Genomic DNA, 11,396 nt, shown 5'->3' with positions numbered 1-11,396 from the left:
AAATCCTCCTTCCATGATACCAGAAAGTATTTTCCCCGGATCTCACCCAGAAATAGAGCAGGATACCTGCTCTGATACCAGTTGAAATTATGGTATTCAGATATCAAAAGACGTATGTGATGTCACGACACTAATATCAGGACTTCACACAATATTAATAGTAAGAAGATAACATATGTCGTATACGATGTCACGACACCAGGTTCAGGAGATGTTACACCAGAAACAATTATGCAGATAACAAATGTTGTATACGATTTCACGACACTAGGTTCAGAACATGTCATACCTGAAAAAATAACAGTGTAAAAATCAAGAAGAAAATAGCACAGATCAATTGTTAACCCAATTCGGTGCAACGTCACCTACATCTGGGGGCATCCATGCCAGGAAGGAAATACACTATAATAGTATTAGATTGAAGTTCTAAACAACCTCTGGTTTTACAAACTTCTCACCTAATCATTACCAGTGGAATTTCTATCTAAGACTCTCCTAGATATGATACCCTTCTCACTTCCCTTCAATCACATAAAAGTGATAATAACTAAAAAAATAAACAAAGAACAGAAGACACACTTCCAATGAAACAAAATACACTCTTTCTTAAAATCTCATGAGTGATTCACAATTACAACTCAATAAACTCATTCCAATTCAAGTATCAAAGAGATACTGGAATAACTCACAAATAACAACGACAACTAAACCCTAACAATAACAATTTCCAGCGCAACTCTCTCTTTTGTAGATTAGGTTTAGTAATGTCCCCTTTAAATAGCCAATGCCTAAGCATGGGCTTAGGCATACAAAATTAGAAGATCTAAATCAAATCAAATCAAATGAAATATGATCAAATAAAATCTGACGTGTCATTAAATGTTTTAACATCTATCTGCAGAATCAAATCAATTGTTTCCTTAAATGTTTTCACATCCATTCTGCAGAATCAAATCAAATTTGATATAATGTTTCCTTAAAATATCTCAACATCCCTTTTTATGAAACAAGTGCACAGCTGGAAACGAAATAAGAGTTCCTAAAAAAAACCTTCTTGGACAGTCAGATATGATAGCTAAATATTAAGAGAATCTTAAGATATCTCATAATAAAATAAGTCTTCCAAGAAGTAAAACAAAACATGCAAAGATGTCTAATCAACATGTCACGACATCTTGCTCAACATCTTGATATGATACAAGTTTTAACAAAATTGCTGCCAATCATAAAAACCCATAACTAACATAAACTTTAATTATTATCGTCGAATTCAGAAACAAGAGGTAAAAGAAGCGTTGAAAATGATGAGTAATAGTAAGGCGGTTGGGCCAGACAACATGCTGATTGAAGTGTGGAAAGTTATGGGAGATAGAGGTATTGAGTGACTCACCAAACTCTTTAGCAAAGTTATGAGGTCAAAAAAAATGTCAGATGAATGAAGAAGAAACACTTTAGTTCCAATCTGTAAGAATAAAGGGGATATACTAAATTGTGCATATTATAGGGGGATTAAGCTTATGAGTCATACCATGAAGTTATGGGAAAGAGTGATTGAACCAATACTAAGAAAAGAGACTTAATTCATTGAGAATCAATTTGGTTTTATGTCTGGGAGGTCGATCATGGAAGCAATATGTCTACTACGACGGGTGATGGAACGGTATCGGATGAACCGAAAAGACTTGCACTTAATTTTTATTGACATAGAGAAGGTGTATGATAGGGTTCCTAGAGAGATTTTATGGAAAGCTTTAAAGAAGAAAGGGGTTGGGATTGCATATATTCGAGTTATCCAAGATATGTATGAAGGGGTATCGACTAGTGTGCAAACATAAGGTAGAGATATTGACGATTTCCCCATTAAAATGGGTTTGCACCAAGGTTCAATGCTAAGACCCTACCTTTTTACTCTAATTATGGATGTACTCATATAGCACATCCAAGGGATAACATCGAGATGCATGATTTTTGCAGATGATATAGTCTTATTAGGAGAGTCGAAGGAGGATTTAAATGAGAGGTTGGAGACTTGAAAGCGAGCTTTAGAAACGCATGGCTTTCACCTAAGCAGAATTAAGAGGAACATATAGAATGTAAGTTTAGCCAAAGGAGAAGCGTTTCTAACCTAGAGGTGAAAGTTGGAGACCAAATAATCCCACAAGTCACGTGGTTTAAATATCTTGAGTCTGTAATACAAAATGATGTAGAAATAGACGAGAATGTAAACCATCAAACTTAAGTTGGGTGGTTGAAATGGAGGAGGACTTCAGGGATTTTATGTGATAGAAAGGTACCGCTAAAGTTGAATGGAAAGATTCATCGGACTGCGGTAAAACCTTTGATGTTGTATGGGACAAAATGTTGGACGCTTAAGAATCAACATGAGAATAAAGTAAGCGTATCAGATATGAGGATGTTGCGTTGGATGTGTGGTAAGACTAGACATGATAATATTAGAAATGACAATATTAGAGAGAGTGTTGGGGTATCATCTACAGTAGAAAAAATGGTAGAGAATAGACTTTGGTGGCTTAGATATGTAGATAACAGACCTTTAGATTCTGTGGTAAGAAGAGTAGATCAGATGGGGAGGAGTCAAATAGTTAGAGGTAGAGGAAGACCTAGGAAAACTATAAGAGAAGTTATTAAGAAAAATCTTGAGCTTAACAATTTAGATAAAAGTATGGTCCTGAATATAACATTATGGTAGAACTTAATCCATGTAGCCGACTCCACTTGGTGGGGATAAGGCTTGGTTTTTGTTGTTGATGTATTTGTTTTTAACATCGAGCCTACAGTTTAGTCGAAGAGACAGTTTACCCTTTTCTATCGGCCTAAAATCATCTAGAGGATCACTTACCCTTTTTCTTATAAGCCCAATAAGAAATCGAGATAATAGCTCAAAAGTATTTGTTTTATGGAATATTTTTATTGTTTTATTATATTTATTGGTTTCATTATTATTTTATTATATTTGTTTATCATATTTTTTAATTTATTATATGAAATATTTAAATATAGTAATTATTGTGAGAATGAAGAAACAATATCTAAATTATATAAAATTTGTTGATTTAACAAGTATCATGAAATGTTAATAATACATTAATTCAATAAAGAAACATTAAACTAAATTGGTTGATTTTTTTTTTTAAATGGGTGTAAACTCTTGATTTAAATTTTAATCTTTAACTATAAATTTATTTATATTTATGTAATACTGTAAATTATTTGTTAATACTTATAAAAATTAATAATTTTTAAAGTAACTGATTTGTCTTTTGTAATAATTTCTGAATTTTAGTTGACAAGTATATATATTTAAGAACCAATTATATATATTATAAAAAATATCATGTTATTTTATACAATGTAAGATTAAAATAAGGGTTAATACCTTTTTAACTCCTGCCATTTGGGTCATTTTCGAAAAATTCCCCTATAAAAGAAAGTTTGGATTCTCCCAACCTTTTGAAGATTCCCTCCATTTATCCTATAATCAAGCAAACTCATTAGAAATGCTTATGTGGCATTGGATTTTTTTCATTTATCCATTTAATTTATATTCCACGTGTGTAAGTGAATCATGGAAATGACAATAATACCCTCAATTGTAATATAAAAAAGAAAATTGAAATTGGGATTTTCAGAAACCCAAAAAGTGTGCAATCTCTCCATCATGTGTTCTTCTCCATCGTAACATCTTCACCACCCCCCATCTTCTTTACCGTTCTTGTTTTCTGGTTCATATTCATCATCTTCATCCTTCGTTTTCAGCAATCGAGGTATGAATATCTCTGAAAGTTCCAAGTCCGTCATTTCTTCAAATGGAAGAGTAACTCAGAAATATGGACATATTGTTTCAATGAAGATGTTTGTTTCGAAGTCCAATGCAAATCCAAGGAGAAAATATTGGAAGTGGAAGTATTTGGGTAAAGAAGATGATTGTGATTTAGTCCATTGTGATTTAAGTCCAATGCAAATCAAGACACAAACATCATCAACACTAACATCATCAACAATAACATCAACAACAACAAATACATAAACACGAATGGAAAATGACGATATTATATATGCACGGGGAAAACGTTTACGTAGCGAAAACATGATGAATAAGTAAAAAAATATTATCAAAATCTTTGAGTTCCTCCTCGACTGCTAAACCGAAGGCTCGTCAAGAACGAAGAACACGGTGTCGACTCCTCCCTCAATGGTACTAAAGCGCAAACTTTGATTGAAAATGTTTTTTTTTTCCAGGTTTGAAGATGGTGTTATACGTTTTGTTAGAGTTGAAACTGGTTTTGTTTCGTTAGGGTTGAAAGTGGTGTTGTTTCGTCAGGGGTTGTTTCTTGATGGAAATGAAAATATGGAACTGAAGAGACAAGTTAGCTAGCTCTATTTAAAGTGAGTAAAACATATCACCACGGCTGTTCATCAAAGCAGTTATGATATATGATGAAGTTTTATAAAAAAACGTCAGGTTTTAAGCAATTATTTTATTTTAAAATTATAAAAACTATATTATAACGGTGTACATAGACAACCGTGGTGATATATGATTTAAATTAATGACATTTTATAAAAAAAATCGTCAGGTTTTAAGCAATTAAATTTTTTTAAAATAATGAAAACTATATTATAACGGTGTGTTTTGACAACCGTGATGATATATGATTTACATTAATGACATTTTATAAAAAACGTCAGGTTTCAAACAATTAAATTTTTTAAAAAATAATGAAAACTATATTATAACAGTGTGTTTTGACAACCGTGATGATATATGATTTATATTAATAACATTTATAAAAAAAACGTCAGGTTTTAAGAAATTAAAGTTTTTAAAATTAATTAAAAATATATCACAACAGTTAGTTAATTAACCGTTGTGATATAACTTTCTTTTTTTAAATAAAAATGAAAAGGCGGTGATAAAATACTGAAGAAATGACGAATTAGTAGACGCTGAGAATCATACTCATGAAACGTCAACTGATATCACTACAGTGTTTTAAAAACATGTGGTAAAAAATTAAAAATGTTTAATTAAAAAAAATTATAGGCGCCTGGATTTAGAGATATCACCACAGTTCTTCGAATGATCGTGGTAAAGGTGACATCATTGTATGTACTTTTGTAGTAGTGACAGTTGAATTACTCGACCTTTGTGAAATTATTGTTTTTTTTTTTAAATATAATTTTTTGTTTTTACAGAATTTCCTAATTTTTAACCTGTATTTTTTTATCTTAAATATAGAAAAACCAACAAAACAAACCATTTGTGAACCACACCTATAATTGGAAACTAAAATGGCTCAAAAATTGTATTACATCAAACCTAAAAAATGCATTAAAATCCAAATTTTATATATTATATCAAAACCAAAATGGTACAAAATAACATACAATTTATATATCATTACATCAACAATATCTACAACATGAGGAATGTGCCTTGTATCTTGGTGTCTTGATCTTAAACACCTATAATTTTCAACTATAAATATTTGTTAGTAAATAATCTTAGAAACTATAACATACAATAAATTATGAATAAACAATAAAATATATTTACTTGTTAATTTCCCCATATGCATTCTTCATGATCATTATGAATAACATGCACATCATCTCTATCAACTTCTTCATATGAAGTAGGTACTTGTGTTGTGTAAGAAGAAGTCGAAAGAATATCAAAACTTAAATCATGATTTTCATCACTGTGATTAATGTGTTTTCCTTGGAGAATAACTGATCATCTTTTGTTAGAAGGATCAATCACATAAAACACTTGTTTTTCCTAGGTAGCCATGATGAATGGTTCAAATATATAAGTTGTCTTGTCAAGGTCAACCCGTGTGAATCCTAACTCATCACTTTGTACACCAATGTTATTGTCAACCCACTTGTATTTAAATAAATACACTTTAAATAAAACATAATCAATCTCTCAAATCTCCTCAATGACCCTAAAGTACGCTTTAGGTGCCAATATAGGATTCTTATCTTTCGAACTAGAGAGATACATGGATTCGGCTTCAACCATAACCCTACTATTTTGCATTGTACTATGACCCTCTTTTGATTTTGTATAAAAGGAAAAATTACTAATGTTGTATGTTATCTAACTTACTACATTAAATTTTGGCAAGTATGACAACCATATAATTTTCTTGGATGCAGTATCATCATTATAAATCCTTTAACTAAACCAACTTATAAAATTATTGTTATTCTCTTCCAACAAGCACTTGTGACTCATTCAGGGATATTTTTCCTTGATAACTCTTTTGTGAGTAGATAAGTAAGGTTCAACTTCGTCAATATTATTCAATATATACAAATGTTCTTGAAGAACTATATCCTGAGGCATTGAAATAAAATTTAAACCTTGAGTACCTCTACCTTCATATCTATTAACATGACGAGACTTTGGAATTCCTATAGACTCTGCTTCCAATAAATAGTTTGAACAAAACTCAACAACTTTTTTTGTGATGTATCTTTCAACGATCGAAACTTCCATTCGATGGTGATTTTTCTTATATTCTTTAAATATCTTTATGTATCGCTCTATTGGATACATCCACCTTAAATAAACCGGACCACAAAATATGGTTTCTCTGACTAGATGAACAATTAAGTGAACCATAATGTAAAAAATGATGAAGGGAAATACATCTCAAATTGACACAAGATTATTGCAGTCTCATCTTCTAATTCATCTAATTTTTTTGAAATCAAGAATTTCATTACATATAGCATTAAAGAATAAGCGCAATCTGGTTATAGTTACTCTTACATTTTTTGGCAGGATGCCACAGATAGTCACCGGTAAAAGTTGTTGCATCAAGATATGACAATCATGAGATTTTAAGCTAATTAACTTGAGATCTTTCATTGATACAAGTTTCTTGATGTTTGATGAGTAACCTTGATTAACTTTGATGTCATATAAACACTCGCATAAACTTTTCTTTTCTAGATAGAGTTTTCATATGTTGGAGGCAAATAAGTTCTTTTTCCTCTTTTTTTTTAGAGCCAATTATTGTTGTATATCCATCTTCACCATATCTAAGTGGGAATTCTTACTACCTTTAGTGTTTCATGGAATTTTTAGAAGTGTTCTTATCAAACCATCACACACATTTTCTCCACACGCATTATATTAAGATAATGTCTTACATCAAGGCTAGACAAATATGAAAGATTAAAGAACACCGAATTTTTTTTCCAAATATTTCTCTCAATGGGGCCTTTTTTATTCTTTCTAAAGACAAAAGTAAGGTATTCTTTTCATTGATAAACTTCATCATCCGTTACAAGTTTAGGAGCAATTTCAAACTCATGTTCTTCGTTAAAAGCCTTATATAATCTACGATAAGGATGATTGGTTTTAGAAATTTTCGATGCCCGGGTAAACAGTATTTTTTCCAAATTGAAGTTGGTTAAAACAAGTATTAGGTTCACATATAGGAAACACTTTATGTCCCTTGACATTGTATCCTACCAAATCATCATATGCAGGAAAGTCGTTGATTGTGCAAAATAACATGGTACACATCTTAAAATTTTCACCATAATAAGCATCATAAACAGTAATGCCTTCCTCCCACAAAAGTATTAAATATTCAATCAATGGACTTAGATAAACATCTATTTTGTTTCCAGGTTATTTTGGTCGAGAAATCATCATAAATGACAAGATATACTTGCGCTTCATGCACAACCAATGAGGTAGAATGTAAATCGTGAGAAGAGCAGGCCACAAAGTATGGTTAGTACTTAGATTATCAAAGGGGCGCATTCCACATGTGGCAAGCCCAAGCCTAAGGTTTCTTGGATCAAGGGAAAAATCCAGAAACAATGCATATAATCAGCTACATGGCGAATATTTCCATCATATTTTCTTTGATATGCATGCCATATAATATTCTTTGTGTCATCCACATTATCCAAAAAAGCTCTTGAACCTTGAAATTATTGGCAAGTACCATAACACTTTGGCAGGAGGACGCTTCTTGCAAACATCATCATAGACATCACCACTATTGTCCTTCACCTTGTAGCGCAAATCACCACATTTCGAACATTAATCCTATTTTTCATACTTTTTCCTGTATAATATGAAATCGTTACAAAATACAAGTATTTTGATATACTCCAAACCCATTGGACACAATATTTTATTGGCCTCATAACAACCATCCAACAAATTGTTATCTTCTAATAGCATTTGTTTCAGAAACTCAAGCAATTTCGTGAAACTATTATTCACCCACCCACTTTTTGCCTTTAGATTAAACAATTTTAACACCGCAAACAATCGTGCAAAACTTGTGCACCCTTTATATAAAGGCACATCCTTATCACTACATAAAGTATCATAAATATAGGTTTTCCTAAAATAATCTTCTCCAATATCACAGATCATATCTTCTAATCGATCATCCATATCTTCATTAGCTTCATGTCTTTCTAACGTCACATTTTGATTTTCATCCACTTCACCATGCCACGTCCATATTGTATAATTTTGATAAAATCCATCACAACAAAGGTAATAGAATATTTATTTCTTTGGGAATTTTTCGATATTCCCGCATACAACACATGGACAATAAAATAGTATATTATTGTTGGGAAGGTTTTGTTATGCGTATCAAGGAATTTAAGAACTCCTTTCTCATAAACTTGACTTAATCTATCAAAATTCATCCAACTATAATTAATAATAAATTCTGAAGTTTATATCAAAAGGTTGTAGAATCATTTAACAATACAACAACATAACAAATTATAAAATAATATTCATCTTCATGTCATTGAATCACAATAATATATATCATTCCAAAAAAATAAAAACAATCTCAATATGACTCAATCGCAACAATAAAAATGACACATTAATGCTACACACAACATACTAACATTCACATAACATTGTCACATGCCGATGTGTTGCATACACATATATATAATGACACACTCACATATATACAACCTACATTCACACAACATACTAGAGGTTCATACACACGTTACATAGAAATATGGTTCAATCACAACAATATGACATTTAACAACACCAAAACCTACTTGATAGAACTTTCTTATTCATTAGTGTCAATTTTTTCTAAGTAACTACAACATGTGTGTTGTTATTATCCATGGTTGTATGTTATAATTAATCTTATTTAAAAATACTATGAGACCAAAATAAGAAATTTCATAAATGGTTGATTCAATAATAAATAAATACAAACCTTAAAGAAAAAAAACAATCATCAAGTGTAATGTATAGGTAACAATATCAAAAAGAAAACCTTAACGCATATGTCACAAATATTAGAATTAAGTGCTAATTGAGTCATCATAGAAGATAACAAATGACATTGATTTGTAAAACTGTAAAAGGTAATAAATATTGGAATTGAGTGTTCATGGTAATGTGAAACATAGTAATGTAATACAGATATAAAACAACATATTAGATAGTTCTTGATATACAAATTGGTTTACCTTTTTTACATTGAAAATGTGATTTGGGTTTAGTGTATAATGTCATTTTTAATAAAGCTTTAGATTGTAATTTCATTTGATGAAAGGAGAAGATGGAGGTTGAGTTAGATTTATGTTAGAAGTTAAAAACATAAGTTAAAAATCAGTAATGATGAATTTTTCACATGTTTTGTCTGTCTCTATAGCATGACAACAAATTTAATCCAAATAAGACTGAGTCAGAACACTTAAAGTTAAAATAATTATACTATTCATTAGTTTACATGACAAATAATTATACTATTCATTGGATATGAGAGGATCATATGTAGCTTAATAGATTTTTTGGGTAATTTGTTTGGTTTGGAGATGAGGCAGTGGATGTGAATAAAATAGAAAAGCAGGAGTTGTTTTTCTTATATTGAGTAGCGTAATTGGCAGAGTAGTTGACTTTATAATCGAAGCTATGTGATATGGTAGCAGGTAGTCATAATAGAATGACAATTAATTTTGATGGAAATCCATTTTTTTTGGTTTTAAAGCTTGCACAAGTTAACAAAAATTGAAGATTTGAAAAGTGTTACAATTATATTTAAATAAAAATTATATATAAATAAGAAAAAAGATTATAAAATATGTATTACATGAATATAAAGATTAGTTTATCAAATCTTCATTCTAATTGAGCAGATTAGATGACAAATAATTAAAAACAACAAAAATTTAAAAGTGGATTACAATATAATTTTTTTTGTTAATTTAACATTTGAGATAGTGATCACATGCTTCTCTATATAAGTAACTTAAAGAAAATGAACAACATTAATAAAAACACATAATGACTTTATTTTAAATGAAAGCCTAATATTGACATAGGAAAAATCATTTCAAGTAAAGTTGGTGAATGAGCTGCAAAATTATTTCTATTATGATTTTGTGCTAACATCTATAGGAATAAAGTTGATACGTATACACACACATGAACGCTAGTTTATCAACTTTATTCTTATAGGTGTTAGCACAATAATGTAACAGGAACATGGTTTGAACATATAAGGAAACCATAATTAAAATACAACATAATTCCAAGAAATTATAGATAGTGATGCACACCAAAAATGGTGTGCAATGTAAATAAGTTGTAACCAAAATGAGTGAGCAGACTTCACAAAAAGGCATTCAAGCCACAAAAAGTTACCGATTAAACAACAAGATATAATCTTCTTTTTAGGAAACAAAGTCATTTGGTGGATGAGATAATCTTAGAACATGTCTATTTATTTTTATGTTTGATATGCTTGGTAGATTTTGTATATGATAGTTGTCCTTCACAATGCTCTTTCATAGTTGAAGACTCATTGGAACCATGTTGAACATTCCTCTTTGATGGATGATTTGATGTGACTAGTTTTGGATTTAGCTTCGATGTAATCAAACATAATAATGCATAAATTATTGGATAAGAATGAATGAAAATATACAGTGCTATAATTCCTGAATCAAAAAGGGGAAATAATATAGATCAAAATTAAAAGGTCATGGTAATGTGTAATATTTAATGTCACAATATTCCAATCATCAGCAATTTTTTCCTCTTCAGAAGTTGTTGCCTCAGTGTCATATCCCAAATTTGTCCTTCCTATATTTTGTACTATATTGCTTTTCATCTACATTCACATGACCATTTCATCCGGTCATGTCACTTTTCATCAATCATTGATTCATCTGCATAAAGTCAAAATAGGAGTCCAAGATCAAAAAAAGATAACTCTTTTGGTGATCTTTGATTTTTTGGCATGCTATTTTGTTGATTTGTGTTTCTTAATTTTAGCATTATTCTTGACTTTTGATTTGAATTTGAGAATAGTTAAAGTTAATAAGGTTGACTCATG

At 30.4% G+C, this 11,396-nt stretch overlaps 1 pseudogene; it reads left to right on the top strand.

Moving 5' to 3' along the window:
• The first annotated feature begins 1,604 nt into the window (after window positions 1-1,604).
• On the top strand, window positions 1,605-5,227 carry LOC127122997 (uncharacterized; annotated as a pseudogene).
• Window positions 5,228-11,396: the final 6,169 nt, after the last annotated feature.

This window comes from Lathyrus oleraceus, chromosome 2 (assembly GCF_024323335.1).
Source record: "Lathyrus oleraceus cultivar Zhongwan6 chromosome 2, CAAS_Psat_ZW6_1.0, whole genome shotgun sequence".
Taxonomy (NCBI): Eukaryota; Viridiplantae; Streptophyta; class Magnoliopsida; order Fabales; family Fabaceae; genus Lathyrus; species Lathyrus oleraceus.
This window is presented reverse-complemented; position numbering and strand designations above follow the sequence as displayed.